Source organism: Podarcis tiliguerta, assembly GCF_965153285.1.
Source record: "Podarcis tiliguerta genome assembly, chromosome: 8".
In the NCBI taxonomy this organism is placed as follows: domain Eukaryota; kingdom Metazoa; phylum Chordata; class Lepidosauria; order Squamata; family Lacertidae; genus Podarcis; species Podarcis tiliguerta.
In genome coordinates, this window is record NC_139541.1 from 82,172,364 (window position 1) to 82,195,700 (window position 23,337).

The following is a 23,337-nucleotide window of genomic DNA, read 5'->3' on the forward strand; positions in this document are numbered from 1 at the left end:
GCATTCCTGTAATTAACGTAATAGCCTCATTAACTGTATCTGGGCGAAACACCAATTATTGTATCCGGGAGGCTCATTCTAGCAGAGGACAACAATGGGGCTCTATTAAGATCTCTCCCCCTTTTCCGATTGAGGGTTTGGCGCTCCTTAATAGCTGCTTTAAGCTGCCTTTGTGACTAACACACACACACACACACACACACATACACAAAAGCATGGTTTGTTCAGCAGCAGGAACCCAGATGCTTGCGTTGCGATGTTTTCGCTGCAGCAGAGGCCGAGTTGGAGAAAGGGCTCTGGGAAGGTCCCTGGGCAACCCGCCAGACGCCTTTCCGTGCTGCTAAAGTGGAGGCAGGGCAATCGGATGTGGGAAGGGAAGAGCAGCCCAGCCTCCCGCTTCCTCTGAAGGAAAACAAATTGCTCACACTGAGCAGCTGTGTTAAAATCAGAGGCTTTATAGAGGCAGGCAGAATCCGATTGGCTCACCTCTGTCACCTGACAGCTTTGCACTCCATGGTGCAGTACCACCCACTGGCCAGCTCCACTGGTGGTGCTGTAGTTCAGAATGAACAGGACAGCATCTCCTCCTTCTGGTGGGGCCAGGGAGGAGGGCCACAGCCCAGCGACAGGACACTTGCTTGGCATGCAGAAGGCCCAAGGTGGGGTTGGCAGAGCAACTTGCCTGTTGCTGATCCAGTTTGCAGCAGCTCTGGGGGAGGAAAGGCAAATTCTATCCTATGGATCATTGGGGAAAGGAACTGGAAACAAAACGTCTGACACCATAATGCCATTATATAGATCTATGGTGCGACCGCATTTGGAACACAGTTCTGGTTGCCTCACCTCAAAACGGGTACTGAAGAGTTGGAAAAGGGCAACAAAAATGGTCAAACGCAAGGGTCAGCAAACATTTTCAGCAGGGGGCCGGTCCACTGTCTCTCAGACCTTGTGGGGGACCAGACTATATTTTGAAAACAATAATGAATGAATTCCTATGCCTCACAAATAACCCAGAGATGCATTTTAAATAAAAGCATGCATTCTACTCATGTAAAAACACGCTGATTCCCAGACTGTCCACGGGCTGGATTGAGAAGGCGATAGGGCTGGATCCAGAGCCCAGGCCGTAGTTTGCCTACCCATTATAAAGACTAGGACTAGCTGCCTGAGAAACAGTTTCTATCCAAATGTGATTTTGGTTTCAAACGCAGTGTAAGGTAGTCTCTATGGGAGTATATTGTATTTAATTATGGGGTATCAGAGTTTTTTAGGGGGTTAACCAGGCTGGGATAGCTGGGATAGCAGGCTTGATGGTTTTTGAATGTCTGATGTAGATTTTTTCAGTTTCGTTGTTCTGTATGGGACAATGACAATAAAGATTATCGTATCGTATGATCAAAGGCTTGGAGAAACTCCCTTGCGAGGAAAAGTTACAGCATTTGGGCCTTTTTAGGTGCCTCGTTTGGTACCTCTGGCCTGAACCTTCAGGCGGTTCTGGGGGACCAATCACACTCTACTTCCTGCCCTAAGCAAACTCCCCTGGCATGAGGTTGAGCAACTAGTCACTGTGGAAAATTCCAGAACAGTTCTAATCTTTTTTTTTTTAATGGGCTCCTCCTCTCATCCATCTGCTGCAGCTACCACACGCTACCTTTCCTCGCGTTTCGCCGTGTGAGCGAAAGAACTTCTGATTTCAGGGGAGGAAGCGAAACACGAGTGCGTAGCAAGGCCCTGTTTTAATATTTTTGATGCTCATTACAGTAACACACCAGAAGCAAAGTGGTGTTTTGTCCCCGGTGTGCCCTAGGTTTAAGTCCCACTTGATGACAACCAGCCCTCACAAACTAATCCACAGTTATGAAACAGTCAGCTGGGAAATCTACTGCTGGAAGCTTTTTGTCATTCCCCAAGTCTGCAGATCTAAGGCGATACGCAATGATAGTCGTACTCAGACCACTGAAGTAAGTCAAGTCACTGGGTCTTCTCTGAGTATGGCTTAGCTGGATATCACACATTGTTTGAAGCCGAATGCTTTTAATGTATTATTCTGGGGCTCAATCAATTAATCTGGGCAATTCAACTGCTTTATTCCAATGAGCCTAAGGGTCTTAGTTCATCGCTGGATTGACATCCGAAACAGTTTTATAGTCTGCTGCTTTATGTTGTTGTTGTTTAGTCGTTTAGTCGTGTCCGACTCTTCGTGACCCCATGGACCAGAGCACGCCAGGCACTCCTGTCTTCCACTGCCTCCCACGGTTTGGTCAAACTCATGCTGGTAGCTTCGAGAACACTGTCCAGCCATCTTGTCCTCTGTCATCCCCTTCTCCTTGTGCCCTCCATCTTTCCCAACATCAGGGTCTTTTCCAGGGAGTCTTCTCTTCTCAGGAGGTGGCCAAAGTCTTGGAGCCTCAGCTTCAGGATCTGTCCTTCCAGTGAGCACTCAGGGCTGATTTCCTTCAGAATGGAGAGGTTTGTTCTTCTTGCAGTCCATGGGACTCTCAAGAGTCTCCTCCAGCACCAGAATTCAAAAGCATCCATTCTTCGGCGATCAGCCTTCTATATCGTCCAGCTCTCACTTCCATACATCACTTCTGGGGAAACCATAGCTTTAACTATACGGACCTTTGTCAGCAAGGTGTACACTTAAGGGGAAAATAAAATATTTGTCCGCACTTAGAAAAACACCCCCAAGATGTTTTCAAGCCACCTAAAAAACACTTAATAGATGATATAGCCCTAAGACAAGCTCTTCGTCGTCCCCTCCAGGAGCTGCAAGGAGGCATCTTCATTGATGTTTCCCATCATGGACATTTATTTAATTTTAATAATTGATCAATTAAAAGCCAGGCAGTTAATCTATTAAAAGAAAACCCCTGTTTGACAGCCTTAGTTAATTGTTTTACGCATTGTTTCCCGGCGGAGGCCACCATCACAGGGTCGGCTCTCAGCTAAGCAGACTCCTGCCCTGAGAAATATGGTTGGTCTTAAAGGCACCACTGAGCTAAACCGGCCCAGCAGGAGGCAGAATGAGGCAGCGGCCTCAGGCGGAAGATGCCACTGGGTGGTGGCAGGGTGTTGCTGTGTGGACAGAACTGGGAGTGCTGCATGGCCTGTCCTGAGCCCCCCTAAATTAGCTTGCCGACCTCAGGTGTGGTACAGAATGAGGTCCCATCACCAGCACTCAAGAGAGATTCAGCTGCTACTGAGGTAAGATTCTGTAGGTGAAAATGGGACGCCATTTTGTCTTTCACCTCAGGCAGCAAAATATCTTGGGTCAGCCCTGTGCTAGGATGTAAGAAGAGACCTGATAAGCTCAACAGCATTCTCACCACCATGATACACAAGCATACAGTGTCCAAAGGTGGAAGAAGAAGAAGAAGAAGAAGAAGAAGAAGAAGAAGAAGAAGAAGAAGACGACCCCGCCCATCTGGCGGTTGCCCCAGCCACTCTGGATAGCTTCCAACAAAAACAAAAATAAAAAAAACAGTAAGAAATAGCCATCCTGATAGCTTCCTCCGCGACTTTGTCTAATCCTCTTTTAAAACCATCCAAGTTGGCAGCCCTCATGAACTCTTGCGGGAACAAAGTCCATTGAAAGCTGTTTTAGATAGAGTCAGGCGACTGGTTGATCGAGCTCAGTACTGTCTAGGCTGACTGGCCAATGCACCCATACACTTTATGTGACCCATCTTGAGTATAAGCAACATTGCATGCCCCCCCCCCAAAGAATGCATGCTCTGGTTATCTCCCGCTTGGACTACTGCAATGCACTCTATGTGGGGCTACCTTTGAAGGGGACCCAGGAATGACAACTAATCCAGAATGTGGCAGCTAGACTGGTGATTGGGAGCGGCCACTGAGACCATATAACGCCGGTCTTGAAAGACCTACATTGGCTCCCAGTACGTTTCCAAGCACAATTCAAAGTGTAGGTGCTGACCTTTAAAGCCCTAAACGGCCTCAAAGGCCCAGTATATCTGAAGGAGCGTCTCCACCCCCATCGTTCTGCCCGGACGCTGAGGTCCAGTGCCGAGGGCCTCCTGGTGGTTCCCTCACTGCGAGAAGCAAAGCTACAGGGAACCAGGCAGAGGGCCTTCTCGGTAGTGGCACCCACCCTGTGGAAAGCCCTCCCATCAGATGTCAAAGTGAACAACAAGTACCAGTCTTTTAGCAGACATCTGAAGGCAGCCCTGTTCAGGGAAGCTTTTAATGTTTGACGGACTATTGTATTTTAATATTTTGTTGGAAGCTGCCCAGAGTGGCTGGGGAAGCCCAGCCAGATGGGCGGGGTATAAATAATAAATTGTTGTTGTTGTTGTTGTTGTTGTTGTTGTTGTTGTTAGGTTTGTTAAAGGTGCTGAGAGTTATTTAAGAGCTATCGTTCCCAGAGTTCCCTGGGGAGAAGGATAGCTTGTTAAAACCACCCGGGGAACTGTAGCTCCCTCATTGGGTCTCCGAACAACTCTCAGCATCCGTAACCAACTTCAGTTCCCAGAATTCTTGGGGAGGAGCCGTGACTGTTTAAAGTGGCGTGACACTGCTTTAAATGCATAGCGCATTTCCCTGGTTTGCAAAGCAACCGCTGTGCTGCATATTCTCCCCAGTACACACCAGATATATATATATATATATATATATATATATATATATATATATATATATTGCCACCAGGTGCTCTCCAGCTAAGGGATTTTCATATTCGGTGCACAATCTGCTGGTGTCATGTTTTAATTTTCCACGAAGAGGGCTTTCCCAGGGGTATACTCTGCCGGTTCCTAAGAACAGCACAGTTTCAGCCACAGATGGCTAGATTCCCTCTCCAATGAGGTGAGGAAGGAAAATACTCTCCTGCATCCACAATTTAGAGGTATACTGCCTTGGGACATGGAAGCTTCTCCTTTAGCTGCCATGGCTATTCTCCATCCATTTTATTATATATATATACCCCGCCCTTGTCAGTTCAGAAAACCGGGCTCTGGGTGGCTAACAACAAATTTAAAACACTTAATTGATGCAACAAAAACAGCATAAAATACTGTATAAAACATGAATAACAATAAATTCAGAATTCAAAAATCAATTTCGGGGGGAAATCCATCCAATAAACATTAGATGATCACCAGGGCTAGCTGGCTAAATTAGTCCTATTTGGGCCGGTGAGGAGACCAGGGGAGAATTAGCTGTGGGATCCCAGAGTGGGTAATCTTCATAAAAAGGGGAGGGGGAGGGAAGGAAGGGGAATAAAAAATCAGGCTGAGTTCAAATTAAAGGCCAAGCGGAATAGCTCTGTCTGACAGGCCTTGTGGAAGGAAATTAAATCCTGCAGGGCCCTGGTCTCATGGGACAGAGCATTCCACCAGGTCGGGGCCATCACTGTTTGCCTGTTGTTGTTGTTGTTGTTGTTGTTCTTGTTGTTGTTGTTGTTGTTGTTGTTGTTGTTTTAAAAAAACTTTAAGATAGATATACCTGTACGTTTAATTCAATTTTTCTAAATAGATGCTGACAGGGCTAAAATAAAAAGTGTGAATTTGCAAAGTGATTGTGCCAGGGCGAAGGAAAAGATCCTGCCTTTACGGTGGGGGCTAGTCTTCTTTATCGGAACTGTGCATTTTTCCATGACAAAGTGGGATACCCTCCAAGATTTCTCCGATGAAAATAAGGACATTCTATTCTACATCAGGAAGCTTCTCCACATTTGATCTCGCCGCACACATAGACATCACATACGAATATATATACACCTTGAGCCAATCACAACCTCTCTGCCAAACCTACCTCGCAGAGTTGTTGTAAAGAAAATTTGTGCAAGGGAAGGCATCATATATAAATATAAAAGGATGTCACATAGAGGAGGGAGAAAGGTTGTTTTCTGCTGCTCCAGAGAAGCGGACACGGAGCAATGGATCCAAACTACAAGAAAGAAGATTCCACCTAAACATAAGGAAGAACTTCCTGACAGTAAGAGCTGTTTGACAGTGGAATTTGCTGCCAAGGAGTGTGATGGAGTCTCCTTCTTTGGAGGTCTTTAAGCAGAGGCTTGACAACCATATGTCAGAAGTGCTCTGATGGTGTTTCCTGCTTGGCAGGGGGTTGGACTCGATGGTCCTTGTGGTCTCTTCCAACTCTTCTATGATTCTATGATTCTATCGTGTGCAACGCCTTCAACAGATAAGTGGGATGGAATAAGATTTTAGGGGTAAGCTGCCTTGAGTCCCTGCCAGGGGGAAAGGCAGGATGTAACAACAACAACAACAACAACAACAACAACAGAAAGTGTGAGAATGATCTGGTACAAACCAGAGAGTAAATCCTATTCAACTCAGTGGGGCTCAGTTCTGAGTAAAAATGCTTAGCATTCCAGTGTAAGGCTGCACAGTCTTCACGCAGTTACCTGGGAGTAAGCGCCACTGAATACACACACAGACACAGAAACCACTTTTAATTGTTCTCCGAGACAAAGAAGAGAGGGAAAGCGGGACATTCCCGGTTCAGTTCAGAGACTGGAACGGCTTCTGTAATTCCGGGACTGTCCCTGGAAAACAGGGGTACTTGGAAGGTATGAAGTGGTCCTGTGATTTACTAGAACAAGATGTCAAATTTGTCCCTCATGGGTAGGCAAACTAAGGCCCGGGGGCCAGATACAGCCCAAACGCCTTCTCAATCCAGCCTACGGACGGTCTGGGAATCAGCGTGTTATTACATGAGTAGAATATGTCCTTTTATTTAAATGCATCTCTGGGTTATTTGTGGGGCCTGCCTGGTGTTTTTACATGAGTAGAATGTGTGCTTTTATTTAAAATGCATCTCTGGGTTATTTGTGGGGCCTGCTTGGCGTTTTTACATGAGTAGAATGTGTGCTTTTATTTAAAATGCATCTCTGGGTTATTTGTGGGGCCTGCCTGGTGTTTTTACATGAGTAGAATGTATGTTTTTATTTAAAATGCATCTCTGGGTTATTTGTGGGGCCTGCCTGGTGTTTTTACATGAGTAGAATGTATGCTTTTATTTAAAATGCATCTCTGGGTTATTTGTGGGGCCTGCCTGGCGTTTTTACATGAGCAGAATGTGTGCTTTTATTTAAAATGCATCTCTGGATTGTTTTGGGGGCATAGGAATTCGTTCATTCCCCCCAATATATATATATATTGTCACGCCCCCCACGAGGTCTGAGGGACAGTGGTGAAAAGGTTTGCTGACCCCTGCTCTAAGTCCTTGCCAGTTCATAGCACTGTGTGTGTGTGTGTGTGTGTGTGTGTGTTGTGTTGTGTGTGTGCGTGCGTGCGCTGCTAGCAAATGCAACATATCTAAAAGCCTTACGTAAATAAACGTAAATAAACAGTAAGTTCTTTAGGGAAATACTCCTTGCGGGTTCAAACTCGGAGTTTGTGCCAAGCACCATGTGGAGAGCATGTGATCTGCATGCAGAAGCTACCATGTTTGATCTCCAGCAGATAAGACTGGATCTCTGTGATCTCTCTGGAGATCCACTGCCAGCCGGGGTGGCAAATATTGGAGTTATTTTCTATTCTAAATGGGATCCACTATCAAGGCAGCCCCATCAACCTCTCCCTATTTTCCTCTCTGCCTGCTTGCTTTCGTCTTCCTAATACATAAACCCACCCCCACAACATTTCTCTAGTGAAAATAGGGGTGTCCTATTCCATAATCGAAGGGACGCAGGTGGCGCTGTGGATTAAACCACAGAGCCTAGGACTTGCTGATCGGAAGTTCAGCGGTTCGAATCCCCGCAATGGGGTGAGCTCCCATTGCTTGGTCCCAGCTCCTGCCAACCTAGCAGCTCAAAAGCACGTCAAAGTGCAAGTAGATAAATAGGTACCGCTCCGGCAGGAAGGTAAGTGGCGTTTCCGTGCGCTGCTGTGGTTCGCCAGAAGCGGCTTAGTCATGCTGGCCAAATGACCCGGAAGCTGTACGCCGGCTCCCTCAGCCAATAAAGCGAAATGAGCGCCGCAACCCCAGAGTCCGTCACGACTGGACCTAATGGTCAGGGGTCCCTTTACCATTATTCCATAATCATAATGATTTCACTGTTTATACCCCACCCATCTGGGCAGCTCCCAACATATATAAAAATATAATAATAAAACATTTTTAAAAACACTTCCCTAGACAGGGTTGCCTTCAGATGGCTTGGGGGTCAGAAAACTCCATACCCTCCAACGTCCTGCCATATACCCTCCAGTATTTCTCCAGTGAAAATAGGGACATCCTAAGGAAAAGCGGGACATTCCGGGATTGGATCAGAAACCGGGACAGCTTCTGTAAGCCCAGAGCTGTCCCTGGAAAAAAGGGATACTTGGGTCGGTCTGCTAATGCTCCAAATATATGCAGTGACTACATTATTACATGAGCACTGTTCCACAGCATTCAATATTTTCATTTACATACACTCATATGTAAGCCAGTGTGGTGTAGTGGTTAAGAGCGGTGGACTCGTAATCCGGTGAACCGGGTTCGCGTCTCCGCTCCTCCACATGCAGCTGCTGGGTGACCTTGGGCCAGTCACACTTCTTTGAAGTCTCTCAGCCCCACTCACCTCACAGAGTGTTTGTTGTGGGGGAGAAAGGGAAAGGAGATTGTTAGCCGCTTTGAGACTCCTGAAGGGGAGTGAAAGGCAGGATATCAAATCCAAACTCTTCTTCTTCATTCGAAATAAGATGGGTTTATGAAGCAATTCTTTATCCCCCCACCACGCTGACGAAGAATTCTACAAAACAGTAGCCATGTTCAGCGTTGGACATCATATTTGCTGAATACACAAAGTTTCACAGCTTGTCTTTCATCCTACAAAGTCTGGTCCCTCGCTTCATTTAAAGATTTTCAGAGACTTTGAAACGAAAAATTTCATTTCTACTTGTTATGGTTTGAAGGAATTCTATAAAGATTGTCTATTGCTTATGCACATGTGGTCATCGCGTTGCCTAGACATTGCTAACCAAATAGATGCTAAGCGTTATTATTATTATCACTAGTGGCACCAATGGTACTAGAATCAGAGTGCCCAATTTGCAATGCAGTCCAAAGTGCTCAGCTCTCCCCACCACAAGCTTGTGTCCTGGTGGGCTTCCTCGTTTTCAGACGGACTTTGACAGTGGGATTCCCTGCACCTTCTCTTCTTTCACCATCTTCTGCTGCTGCATGGCCAGCAGGGTGAATCCTCCCCTAATGAACCTGCTCGTCACGTATGTAGAACGAAGCATCGATCTGACAAGAGAATCACTCCCGGCACGGCCAGAAGAGAAGAGCGGGGAACCTGGAAAATCCATCACGATTAGCATCTGAAGGAGAAACAGCTCTGCGGCGGGCGAGCCCTGCCTGACCAGGGAATCCTGGCTCAATTAGGGGGACCCCCTTTCTGGGGGACTCCACAGCACCGTTGGCTTTGCTTTGCTTTCTCTCGCCAAGCATTTAAAGCACGCTTTCCCCCCACCCCAAAAGAATCCTGGGAACTGTGCTGGGGAATCATTTGTTGTTTAGTCGTTCAGTCGTCTCCGACTCTTCGTGTCCCCCTGAACCAGAGCACGCCAGGCACTCCTGTCTTCCACTGCCTCCCGCAGTTTGGTCAAACTCATGCTGGTAGCTTCGAGAACACTGTCCAACCATCTCGTCCTCTGTCGTCCCCTTCTCCTTGTGACCTCCATCTTTCCCAACATCAGGGTCTTTTCCAGGGAGTCTTCTCTTCTCATGAGGTGGCCAAAGTCTTGGAGCCTCAGCTTCAGGATCTGTCCTTCCTGTGAGCACTCAGGGCTGATTTCCTTCAGAATGGAGAGGTTTGATCTTCTTGCAGTCCATGGGACTCTCAAGAGTCTCCTCCAGCACCAGAATTCAAAAGCATCCATTCTTCGGCGATACTACAGTTCCCAGAATTATTTGAATGTGCTTTAAATGTGTAGATGGAAGGGTCCCTTCCATACGTACAATTATCTGATTCTATAAAGCCGTTCTAAAGACAGAAGGATCAGGCTGGCCTTTTAAACAGGCAGGATATATCCAGGGGATGCGAGATCCATCGAGCACCGGCACCAGCCGTGAAATTTTATATATTTCCTTGCTACTCCCATTTTATTAGTCACCCAATAAATAAAGAAAAGATATATATTCTCGGCGACAGGCAATGATAGCGTGGAACAAAATTAAACACGCAATGAAATCGGCAACTCAAACAAGAAAACCAATAAAACCCAAGCCAGGAAGAATTCAGCAATAAAATATCTAGCCCAACATGCAACAAACAGCTGGGACTCCCAGCCCATCAGCAACCAATTCTGCGAACCCATCAGCAGAGCGCAGCCACACGCACCCCAGAATAGCTGGAAACCGACCAATCACCACCAATGTGCAGAGAACAAAACAATATCGTGCTAAATAAATAACCAAGTATTTCCTTGGCACTGAAAATGTGTTAAAATAGGCACCAGGAGAGTCTCTCTCGGGAGAGCATTCATCAGGTGGTGGTAAAACAGTGGTGCCCCGCAAGACGAATGCCTCGCCAGACGGAAAACCCGCTAGACGAAAGGGTTTTCCGTTTTGGAGGTGCTTCGCAGGACGAATTTGCTATGGGCTTGCTTCGCAAGACGAAAATGTCTTGCGATTCCTGGGGTTTTTTTTCCGCTCCCCACCCCCTTTTTCTAAGGCACTAAACTGCTAATAGCCTTTTAGCAGCTAATCCGCTAATCCCTTAAGCCTTTAATAGCCGCTAATAGCCGCTAAACCGCTAATAGCACTAATCCGCTAATGGGCTTGCTTCGCAAGACGAAAAAACCACTAGACGAAGAGACTCACGGAACGGATTCTTTTCGTCTTGCGAGGCACCACTGTACTCAGAAGAGGGCCTCTGTAGGTTATGGGATGGGGAACCTGTGGCCCACCAGATGCTGTTAGACTACAATTCCCATCATTCCTCTCTCCAACGGCCATGCTGGTGTTCTTTAGGTCAGCCTTTCACCACTTGAGCCCAGTTCTGGACTACAGTTCCCATGAGGCCCCAGCCAGCAGCACGGCTGTAGACCAACCGGGGACGAGAACCCTTTTCAACAGGGGGCCACATTCTATTCTGGAGAAAATTCCAGGGGCCACATGCCAGGTGAAATATGCTCGGAGTCGAGAGTTGATTTCATGCTCTTTATTCAGCTCATATAGGGAGGAATGGAAGTTCCCCCAGAATGTCTGCTTTATATACATTATTTACACAATGGGCCCCACGTGATTGGCTAATTCCGGGATTCACCTGTAGGCCAATCAGGTTGCGGATTCACTTCCACCTGGAGCTGGGTTGGGTGGCGTCTGTGGACCAATCAGACTGCTGCATTTTGGATCCTATTGTTCTAGGACCAATCAAACTGCTGCCTTTTGGATCCTATTCAACTCACTACATAACACCAGGTCAGAGGTCAAAGTGGGTGGAGAAACTGATGTTACCTAGTTTGCACACAGAGAGAAACACTTAACTGTGGAGGGGGGAGGGAAGTACAATACTCTTAACTGAGTAAATAATGAAGAGGCATTCTCAGGGGTCATGGACAAATTCCAGCCAGGCAAAACCAATCAAGGTGGGTGCAGAGCAGGGCTGGTGGGGTGTGGTTAGGGAAGGGGCGTCCCAGGGGCCAGATAAGAATTTGCAGCCACAATCAGCCAACAGTTCTACAGCTCCTCACCCCCTGCCACACACTTTTTTTCTTGATGTTTTTTGGGAGTGGTTGCAAGCAGCCAGGGCTGCAGCTTCTATCGAGATTTGCTCCTGCAGCCCAGAAGACAAAGCTCCCGAGGTTTATGGATTAATAATAATAATAATAATAATAATAATAATTTATTATTTATACCCCACCTATCTGACTGAGTTTCCCCAGCCACTCTGGGCGGCTCCCAATCGAGTGTTAAAAACAATACAGCATTAAATATCAAAAACTTCCCTTCGGATATCTTTTAAATTTAAGATAGCTGCTTATTTCCTTTACACCTGAAGGGAGGGTGTTCCACAGGGCAGGTGCCACCACCGAGAAGGCCCTCTGTCTGGTTCCCTATAACTTGGCTTCTCGCAGTGAGTGAACCGCCAGAAGGCCCTCGGAGCTGGATCTCAGTGTCCGGGCTGAACGATTGAGGTGGAGACTCTCCTTCAGGAATAGAGGACCGAGGCCATTTAGGGCTTTAAAGTCAGCACCAACACTTTGAATTGTGCTCGGAAATGTACTGGATAAAGGAGAATTACCAAGCCGTACAGCATTGTCCAGCGGAAAGATAATGTCTTATCCAGTGAACCGCATTCCATTTCAGAAAAGGAGGCAGGGAGAGATTAACGCAGATTTGACTCACAACAAAGGGGTGGGGGCGAGGGAGGGGGTAAATTAGGCAAAATTAAATGGATCTTTTTCTTGCTAATTCGCAGACTGGCGTCCAAAGGGGATTGCGAATCAGCAAAGCCTCATTAGTGAGGTGTGCAGTGTAATGCCTTCTAACTCAGCAGGGTGTTTGTTCCGCGCTGGGAGAAACAGGCGCATTTTCACGGCCAAGGACAGTCTCAGGTGCTTTGCCACCCTGTGCCCTGCAAACCTGTGTCCCAGGATCTCTTGCAAAATGCACAGAAGATGTCAGTTTCCAAGGGGCAGGACACAGACTGCTGGTGTCAACCTCCCTAAAATCCAGAACGGCTCCCAGCAAAGACTTGGGGTCCATTGCTTCGGTTTTTGCACTCTTGTATGCAAGCCTGCGAGGGACGGCGCTGTGGGATAAACCACAAAGCCTAGGACTTGCCGATCAGAAGGTTAGCAGTTCAAATCCCCATAATGGGCTGAGCTCCCATTGCTCGGTCCCAGCTCCTGCCAACCTAGCAGTTCGAAAGCACGTCAAAGTGCAAGTAGATAAATAGGTACCGCTCCGACGGGAAGGTAAACTGCGTTTCCGTGCGCTGCTCTGGTTCGCCAGAAGCGGCTTAGTCATGCTGGCCACATGACCCGGAAGCTGTACGCCGGTTCCCTCGGCCAATAAAGCGAGATGAGCGCCGCAACCCCAGAGTCGGTCACGACTGGACCTAATGGTCTGGGGTCCCTTTACCTTTTATGCAAGCCTGCGTTCAAAGTTTATCTGCGTTCACTCAAGGTTGGCTTTTCATAGAGTGGTGGAATTGTGGGGTTGGGACAACCCAACGTCTCTTTAGCATCCTCCAATGAAGAAGAGTCCACCACCTTCTGAAAGGTAGTCTCCTCCACTGTCAAAACAGCTCTTATGCTCAGAAAGTTCTTCCCAAAGCTTAGTCGGAATCTCTTTTCTTGTTCTTTGAAGCCATTGGTTTGGGTACCACTTTCTAGATACCTTCTGCCTTTGGGTACAAGCTTGCTCCATCTTCCATGTGGCTGGGGAGCCACAACGTCACAGTCATGGTTTACTCTTCATGAAGTTGCTGAATCCAAGCTGGTGGCCATCACTAATGACTCATCATAAGGCAGATTCTTGTGTTCCTGAGAGCACCCTTTTCTGCCTGCTTTTATGCCCTAACTTTGCCTTCACTTGTCTCCTCTTTTGAACTTTGAATTGCAAGATCCTCGGGGCAGGGAACTGCTCTGCTTTTCTTCCACTTAAATAATAAATCATAATCATAATCATTTATTATTTATACCCCAGCCACTCTGGGCGGCTTCCAACAGAATATTAAAAACAATACAGCGTCAGTCATTAAAAACTTCCCTAAACAAGGTTGCCTTCAGTTGTCTTTTAAAAGTAAAATAGTTGTTTATTTCCTTGACATCTGCTGGGAGGGCGTTACACAGGGCAGGCGCCACTACCAAGAAGGCCCTGCCTGGTTCCCTGTAACCTCACATCTCGCAGCGAGGGAACCGCCAGAAGGCACTCGGAGCTGGACCTCAGTGTCCAGGCTGGATGATGGGGCCCAATCTTACATCCTGCCTTTTTTATATTGTCATGGAGCTCAAGGTGGCATAGTTGTGGCTCCCAGACAGTCCCTCATCCAGGCACTGACCAGACCCTGACCTGCTGGGCTCCAGCCAGGTGGGGAGTCTTCCCAGCAAGGGAGAGAGATTCAATTCAGCTCAGTGTTCAGGCACCTTTCCTACCTAAGCAGCACCTTCGGGAAACAAGATGCAAACTGAAACACAGTTGTCCTTTGAAATTTACATGCCTCCGAATTTTGTGGCGCCGTTCTCCATCCAAGTAACTTCTACAGAAATGTGTGGACAAGTTGTGTGTGTGCAAAATGCCATGCAAAGATATGTGCGCTAGGAGAAATTCACACTAGAATACTGATGACATTTCACAAGGACTTGTTTTTTTAAAAAAAAAAGTCATAGAAAATGGAGAAAATGGGAGAAACCAAAACTAAATTATCCATGCACCCATAACCTGCAGACCACACCCTTTCGGTCCATGCAAGCTTCAAAGAGGCACATCCATTGATGATGGTTCATAAACAAACATACTTGGGGTGGGGTGTCGGTTTGGATGACACTCGTAGGTCTTTTCCAAACCTTGGGTCCTATGTAAACAACTGTAGAATCAATAGGATACCAACTCAACCAGTTTCTTTGTTAAGGTAGTGGACTTAGCCAGCCAAGTACACCCATTTACATATCCAAAGAGGTTGCCCTGTTGCCATAGAGACAAGCCAGGGAAACTTCCCTTATCTACTTGGAAGTGGCATCACCTTGTAAGGTAGGAGAACCATAGCCAGAGCTTAATGTTTGAGTTTTGGCTTCTACTGGAAGCTGAGGGCTCTGCTTTGTGCTGGACCCAAAGTGGTAGCTTGGGGCTTCCCTGGCAACTGAGTGAGGAGGTAAGATCTGTTGGGGTGTCAGTGCTGTGAGCCTCTCCCATCCTATGCTCAGGTTGTATACCTGTGTAAATAAAACCCTATATCCTAAAGATATCACAGTGTCCATTGACCTTCATTCCAAGTTAGCCAAACCCTAGGTAAGTGCAGGCAATGTTGGAGTCTCTCGCCACTCTGAGATTGGGGTGCACACAACATTGGTGTCAGAAGTGGGGGGTTGTGTTTCCTGGAGGAGGAACTGGCAGTGAGGTGTGCCTGAGTTAAGATGGAGAGACAGAGATATGTTCTGCTCTCTGCCGGACTCAAAGCTGTGGCTTAGGACTTCCCATGAAACTTAATGGGGAAGCAAGAACTGTTGGAAGGTTGATGCTGTGATCCACTTCATCCTTGTGTGGATCACACACAGCCAGTGTGGTGTAGTGGTTAAGAGCGGTGGACTCCTAATCTGGGGAACCGGGTTCGCGTCTCCGCTCCTCCACATGCAGCTGCTGGGTGACCTTGGGCCAGTCACACTTCTCTGAAGTCTCTCAGCCCCACTCACCTCACAGAGTGTTTGTTGTGGGGGAGGAAGGAAAAGGAGAATGTTAGCCGCTTTGAGACTCCTTCGGGAAGTGATAAAGCGGGATATCAAATCCAAACTCTTCCTCTTCTTCTTCTTCTTCTTTGTAAGCGCTGGAACCCCAGAGTCTCTCAATGCTCAGAAACTGGGGTGCACACAACAATATAAAACGAGGGGACTTCAGAGCCAAAGAACAAGAGACGTTCAATATTCCACTTCTCTAGCATTGACAGAGGGAGGGAGGGAGTCCAGATTTTCAAGAGAGAAACTTCCCTCTTTCCTTCTTTTTCACCTGAGCTTCCTAGTCTCTGCTTCCACCGAGGAAGGTGGCAAATTGGATCAGAGATTGCAAGGCAACGGGGGCCATAAACCTTTCTCAGGTTGCGACTGACCCTGCCAGTTCTGAGGTACTTCATTAGCAGCAACTGGGAGAGAAACTGGGGGGGGGGGGGGAATCGCAAAAGCGTGATTAAGGAAGCCTCAGGCATTGACGCAGGAGGGGAGATTAAGAGAGCGTGGTATTTATAGCTTGGGGAAATGGGTGAGAGCCAGATAGGCCTTGGGGTGGCAGCACAAAATATTACATGGGTGCAAGGTGGATAGAGGATCACCTCTCTCTCTCCCTCCCCCCTCTGGGCTGCAGGAGGGGGAGGCATGAAAGGGATTTATTTCATGCCTCCTCTGAGGCAACTCTCACACATACGCATCTGCTGTTCAGTAGCAGATTGCGACTTGTTACTAGGACATGCGGTGCATCAGATTTGGATTTTGGCAGGAAAAATCTCGCACGCAGCATGGGTCGCTCTTCCGCGTTTGGCATGTGCCTGCCATGCAGAGCCAAATGCGCTAGGTGCCTGCCTGCATGTGCTCTTACCTCTGAGCATGGACAGAGATGAACAGAATTCCCACCCCGCCAAACCCAATTCATTGCACACTTATTTCAAGTGTCTCCTGGCAATGTTTAAGAAAAGACCTCTTTTTATTGGTCCACATATTGTATCACAGTGTGGTACGTTGGCTTGACAGCCACGGACAGAAAGTCTCTACAGAGGGTGGTGAACACAGCCCATGATATCATGGGCTGTCCCCTGAGCCCGCTAGATGACATCGCAAGGGACCGTTGCCTTAGGAGAGCGAGAAAAATTCTCAGGGACGATTCACACCCGGCCAGCACCTCTTTAATCTTCTACCCTCAGGCAGGAGATATAGAAGTATAATCAGTCGTACCAACAGGCTAAAAAACAGTTTCTATCCGTGGGCTGTTAGGCTGCTGAACGGAAAATAATATAGTGCGACTGACTTTCAGAGTTGGTGTGTTGTGCGACAAGCACTCAGAGTGCAATGAGATTGAGTGTTTGTGGGGGTGGGGAGGGAGGCTTGGTTAATTTCATTGTACACAGGTTGTTAATTCATTGTACACATGATCTGTGCAGGATGCATGTTCGCAACCCGCAACATTTGCAATCTGCGCGTCTGCGCACATGCAGGTTGTGATTCGGCGCTTCTACGCATGCGCAAAGGGCTATTTAGCGCTTCTGCACATGAACAACAGCTGAAACCTGGAAGTAACCCATTCCGGTACTTCCGGGTTTCAGCAGCCCTCAACCCAAAAAAATGCAACCTGAAGCGGCTGTAACCTGAGGTATGACTGTATTATTATAAAAAGTCACGTACTGGATCTAGTCCGTTTGCAGCAGTCGTCCATCCAGGTACTCACAAACAGGGTTTTAAAAGGTCAACCTGGTATACTGCTCTTGAATGTGGAGGGTCCATTTCACTTCCATAGCCGGCAGCTGCTTAAACAAATTTGTCCGATCGTTTTTCAGAGCCACTGCAGCTGATGGGTCATAAATATGCCTCGTGGAGTGTGCTCCTTAAACTGACAACGCATTTTCCAGCTGATATGACTGGCACATCAAGCCCTTGCTGATCTCAGGAACATCTCATTGGCTAGGGTCGTTGCCCCCTGAGTGCCCTCTCCCATTTAGAATCATAGAATCATAGAGTTGGAAGAGACCACAAGGGCCATCGAGTCCAACCCCCTGCCAAACAGGAAACACCAACAGAGCACTCCTGACATATGGTTGTCAAGCCTCTGCTTAAAGACCTCCAAAGAAGGAGACTCCACCACACTCCTTGGCACACTCATGGAGAGAAGCTCAGGTGAAATGCAATTGCACAGTGTTGAGGGCTCATCATTGAACCTACCTAGTGGCAGCGAAGGCAGCAAAGAAGGCAAAGAGTGTGTCCTCGATGTGCTGTCCCGCAGAGCTTTTCCAGGTAGTGTGTGGTCTCTTACAGTCTGGCCCAAAGATAGAACCAAGAGTAGTTCACTGTGACTCGTTTGCAAAGCATTTTGAGGCCAAAATCCTCAACATTTTGCAAGGGGGGGGGGTTCCTGAGGCTTGAACAAACCCTCCCTGGATTTGGAAAATCAAAGTTGACAGTCTTCCCTTCTTGGGCAAGGTTCTTGAGAGGGTGGTCGTGGACCAGATCCAGGCACTCTTGGAGGAAACTGATTTTCTAGATGCATTTCAATCGGGGGTACAGACCTGGTTTGGGCATGGAAACTACTTTGGTATGATGATCTCTGTCGGGAGAGAGAGAGGTGGAATGTTTTGCTGTTAATTCTCCTTGACCTCTTAGTGGCTTTCATTACCATCAACCATGGTCTCCTTCTGGAGCGGCTGAGTTGGGGGTGGCAGCGCTTCTGGTCCTATATGGATAGTTGTTTCCAGAGGGTGATGCTTTGGCCCCATAGAGCCTTCACTGTGGGGCTCTTCATGGTTCAATTTTAGCCCCTATGCTGTTTAACATCTACATGAAACCACTGAGTGGGGTTATCTAGAGGTCTGGAGTCCGTTGTCGGTAATAAGCTGATGACACACAGCTCCAGTTTTCCTTTACATCTTCAGGTTTGGCAGTGGGTGTGCTGGACCATTGTCTTGCCTTGATAATGGATGAGAGCCAAAAAGCTGAAGCTCAATTCAGATAAGGCTGACGCTCTGTAAGTGGGAAGTTCCATCAGCTGGGAGGTTAGAATCATAGAATCATAGAGTTGGAAGAGACCACAAGGGCCATCGAGTCCAACCCCCTGCCAAGCAGGAAACACCATCAGAGCACTCCTGACATGTGGTTGTCAAGCCTCTGCTTAAAGACCTCCAAAGAAGGAGACTCCACCACACTCCTTGGCAGCAAATTCCACTGTTGAACAGCTCTTACTGTCAGGAAGTTCTTCCTAATGTTGAGGTGGAATCTTCTTTCTTTCAGGTTGCCTGCTCTTGACGGGGTTCCACTTCCTCTGAAGAACCTGGTAGCTTGGGGGGCACTTCTGAATTTTTCGCTGTTGCTTGAATCTCAAGTGGTGTCAGTGGTGCAGAGTACCATCCATCAGCTTCGGCTGGTGGCCCAACTGTGCCCCTATCTGGACAGAGATAGTTTGCCTTCTGTCATCTACGCTCTGGTAACCTCTAGGTTAGATTACTGCAACACGTTATACGTAGGGCTTCCTCTGAAGATAGTTCAGAAACTAGGCCGTTATGAAGTATAATTTTTATTTTATGTTTGAAATAAGGATCTAGTGCACGTGGTTGCATTGTTTTGTGCTACACGGTTGCATGACAGCCATATTTTCATAGAGGGGATGGAGAGAGCAAAATGATTAGGAGGAGTCAACATTTTACTCTAGAGCTTACTGAACTTTTTGACCCATCAATTATTTCAAATAAAATGTAAAGGTACCCCTGACCATGAGGGGCAGTCACAGACGACTCTGGAGTTGCCCGCTCATCTCGCTCTATAGGCCGAGGGAGCTGGCGTTTGTCCACAGACAGTTTTTCTGGGTCATGTGGCCAGGATGACTAAGCCTCTTCTGGCGAAACCAGAGCAGCACATGGAAATGCTGTTTACCTTCCCGCCGCAGTGGTACCTATTTATCTACTAGCACTTTGACGTGCTTTCGAACTGCTAGGTCGCCAGGAGCAGGGACCGAGCAATGGGAGCTCACCCCATCGCGGGGATTCGAACCACCCACCTTCTGATCAGCAAGCCCTAGGCTCTGTGGTTTAGACCACAGCGCCACCCGCGTCCCTTATTATTTCGAATAGTGGAACGCAACTCTGTCTCGTGCAGAATTAGAGAGATCGTCCAGAAGCCCATGTCCTCTGCACTTCAACTCTGCCCAGTTCCTAGCCCTGTGTGTTTGCCCTCCCCATCATTGCTGCTGCCTCCAAGGTAGCGTGGTTTTCTCCCAGTTGTGGAATAAAAACGGCACTGCAAGGAATGATGGCAGTTTGACACCTGTCATGGCTGCAAGAGTGAATTGCGGCCCAAATGAATGTTTGCAAGGATGATTGGCAGCTAGAATTAGCAGTGGCCCTCTGATTCATAGTCTATTTCTGACATGGCCCTTGGTGCTGAATAAGAGTCATTCCTCTCTCCCCCCCCCCCAATAAAACATACACCTTGTCACACGTTTGCACCCACAAATGTCTCCTAGGCTTTGAGCAGCGTCCCAGGACCCGCCGGTACAAGGATGCAACCTCAAAATGTGCTTTTTAGTTTAGAAAGACAAGCAACAAGTACCTGTCTGCGGTTTAAGAGGAGCGTGGAATGTTGAACAGAAATCCCAGTTAAAGCAGATGATTCTCCTCCCTGCCGCTGCCACCAAAATTATCCCTTTGCCTCCACCAGCAGTGTTACGGGCGCAAATTCAAGAGGTGTGGCTTTTCCCCCTCGACCAATGAAATGCAGGAGATCTACCTGGTGAATTTTGGGTACATGCACTGCTATAACCTGCCTGGTACGCACAACACACATCTCCAGTCAATGCACAGGTTTGAATAAAATATTAACAGATACCTTAAAAGATGAAGAGTAGGCTGAGACATTCTGCCTGCCATCAACGCCTTGTTAGGGAGAGAGGGGAAATGGTCTCGCCGCACCTCTAGGAGATGTTTTAATAAATTATTTTCACTGATATCCTGCCCTTCCTCAAGACATACTTTCACAACAACCCTGTGAGGGAGCTCTGTACCATCACCCACATACTAGATCTTGCAAGCTGATCTGACTCCTGGTGAGTTTCACAGCAGAGCTAAGATTTGAACTGGGATCAGATGCCCACAGCTTTCATCATTCTCTCGTGCTTAACCTGGAGGAGGGAACTTACACCCAAGCTTTTCTGAACCAGCCATCTCAACCTCTAGATTCTAGACACAGAGCAAGAGGCAAGCAGGATGGATCAAAAGAGGGGGAAGGAATCCTCTCCCTATTGTGCCCATTGCGCAGATGGGGAAACTGAGCAAGGCAAGCAGCAGAACATCGTGGGGCTGGGCATTGGCCGGGTCTCCCGCTCTGCCAATAAGACCACCACCCCAACAATAATAACACACACACAACTGCACAGAGCCCCTCAGAAGGCTAGAGGCCATGGGAATGAGTCCTCCAGCCACCTCTGACTCTCTCAGATTCAGGGACCTCCTAGCTGCAGCCTTTCTCCACCTGTGGGTCCCCAGATGTTGTTGAACTACAACTCCCATCACCCCTCGCTAGCAAGGCCAGAGCTCAGGGATGATGGGAGTTGTAGTCCAACAACATCTGCGGACCCACAGGTTGAGAACTGCTGTAAGTGAAAGCCACTCACTCAGCCAACCCAGATGTTACATTCGGCAACCGAAACCGTGGCACCACCAGACACAATCGTTACAAGAACTATAATAAGAACAAGTTTGCGTCCAGTTCCTTTCAGCCCTCCCACCTCCCCCAGTGCTTGGTCTACCCTACAAGACAACTCACGAGGCTGGCAAAATGGGTGCGGGGCTGGAATTGGCATGCCAGGGCCACGAGACAAGCCTAGAGGTGTGCATTTTTTGTTATTATTATCATTATATATCATCCTCTCCATCTCAAACAAATATCTCCTAGGGAGACAGTCCTTGCCAGGGGACATCCCAGGGTGATGGACTTTGCTTCCAACAAGTTGCTTCCAAGTTGGGGATGGGAGAAGGTGGGAAATAGAGCAGGCAAAAAAATTATGTCACATCTGGAGATGCACTGCACAGCACAGCAGAGCATCAAATCCGTACCCACTTTGAGGCACCTACACGTCTCACTTCCGTCATTTGGAAAGTCCCCCCCCCCTCTTAATGTGGGGAGGGAGTTGAGGAGGAAAAGTCCCCCTGATTTTGGGATCCGGGCAGATGTGTATTTGATTTGAATTGTTTTCTGGGGAGGGGGAAATCTCCTCTGGTCTCCCAGGTTTGGAATCTGAAACATATAAACATCTGATGGTTTTTAGGGTGTGTTGAGACACTTATGGCTCAATATGGTTGCTGTACCAGGGGGAAAGGGGTTTGCTCCCCTCGGAACTGCAGGGCTTCAGGTCCCACGAACTACTTTTGGCCAGGTGAAAATTCAGTTTGTTTATGTGCAGGATTCAGCCCCCTCTCCCAACCCGGTTTCTCTTAGTCCAGGATGTGGCCATTGTGGAGCCCAAATCACTCAGACTGAACTAGACTGAACCGGGGAGTGGGGACGCACACACGCGCCTATTACACTCTGTCAGAGTATAGCGAACGGCAACCAGAAATAATTCTTATGTATCATATATTTTTTTTTAATTAAAAAAAAGTTTGGGGGTGGAGGAGTGGGTAACGCATGCATGTCTCTGCAAAAGGGAGGTGGTGGCGGCGGCGAATTATCTTCTGAGATCCTTCAAAACTGAAGGTGGTGTCTATAGCAACTGTCCTAGCTAGAAAGATATGTGATATGGGGGACGTAAAGAAGGATGGAGGGGGAAAGTGTGGGATGGATTTTTTTAAAAAAATCAAAAAATCATAATATTATTGAGAATTCAATTACAGAAAGGAATCTTGGTACAATATTTTTATTTTATTTTATTTTTTTTAAAAAGGCGGGTCGGGATCTTGACACCATGGTCCCAGATTTTTATTTTTTAAAGTGAGTACGAATTTTGGAGCTGGGTTTTCATTTCTTTTCATATAGATTTTTCATAGCGGGTGGAGGAATTCATCACACCTCGACGCCGTATTTTAACTAAGCACGGCTAAAACGGCACATATTTCCTGGGCGAGGCAAAGAGGTCTCTCTCTCCATCTCTCTTTACCCCAATGGTGTCAACACAACCGGGTCTACAATTGGTAGGTGGTGGGGAATGCCCTCAGGAGGCCGGAGCCTCGCGGCCCCCACCCGCCCCCGAGGGTGCTATCATGTGGCGATCGCTGACCGGCACCAGGTTGTGGCTCAAATCGGCGCGCGGTGCCCGGAGAGGAAGGAACGCGAAGGGACCCGAGAGTCAGCGGCGATGAAGAACGACAGAGAGAGAGTAAGAAGTAAACGGGAGCAGAGAGGGAGGGAAGGCTCAAGGCAGCCCGTGGTCCCGATCCTGATCGACAGCGGATCACCCAGCGACCCAGAAGCTCCCCAACACACACTACTCCCCCGCCATCGGATCAATCCAAGCAGGAAAAGGAGATTTGGGTAGGTGGGTGGCGGGGAGGAAATGAAGGAACAGGAACCCCACTCTCTGTTACCCCGACGCGCACACACGCGCGCACACTATCCTCTGCCCCGCGAGCGGAAAAGGACCCCCCACGTCGCCCCAGCACCTACCTTCCTCTGCGCCTCCTCTCAGAGACACCCCACAGCTGTGGCTGAGTCTAGCCGGTCAGTTCTTCGCCATGGTCTTTCTCTCTCTCTGCCCGCCCTCCTCCTCCCCACGTTGTTCTTTCAGTAGGGCTGGGCGCCGTGTGCGAGGGCTGGGAGCCGTGCCTAACACGAGGGGGTGGCGGTGGAAGCCCGAGAGCCCCCAGATCCTGGTCGCTGCCCCCACCAGCCGGAGAGTGTCCCTTCCTCGGAGCCAGAGACGAGAGAGAGATGGAGAGCGAGCCCGCCTCTGGTGAAAGGAGGAGGAGAGAAGGGGAGGGGCAGCGCTGGTGCGGGGTGGGGTGGGGGGGAGGTTGTG

General features: G+C 48.2%; 1 protein-coding gene across 1 annotated transcript in view; it reads right to left on the reverse strand.

Annotated features, from left to right (window-relative positions):
• SLC8A2 (solute carrier family 8 member A2) overlaps positions 1-23,303 on the reverse strand; it is a 129,180-nt gene extending 105,877 nt beyond the window's left edge. The window contains exon 1 of the mRNA XM_083454887.1: positions 22,986-23,303. The gene's annotated coding sequence lies outside the window, so the exon portion shown is untranslated. The remainder of the gene's footprint in view (positions 1-22,985) is intronic.
• Between the last annotated feature and the right edge of the window lie 34 nt (positions 23,304-23,337).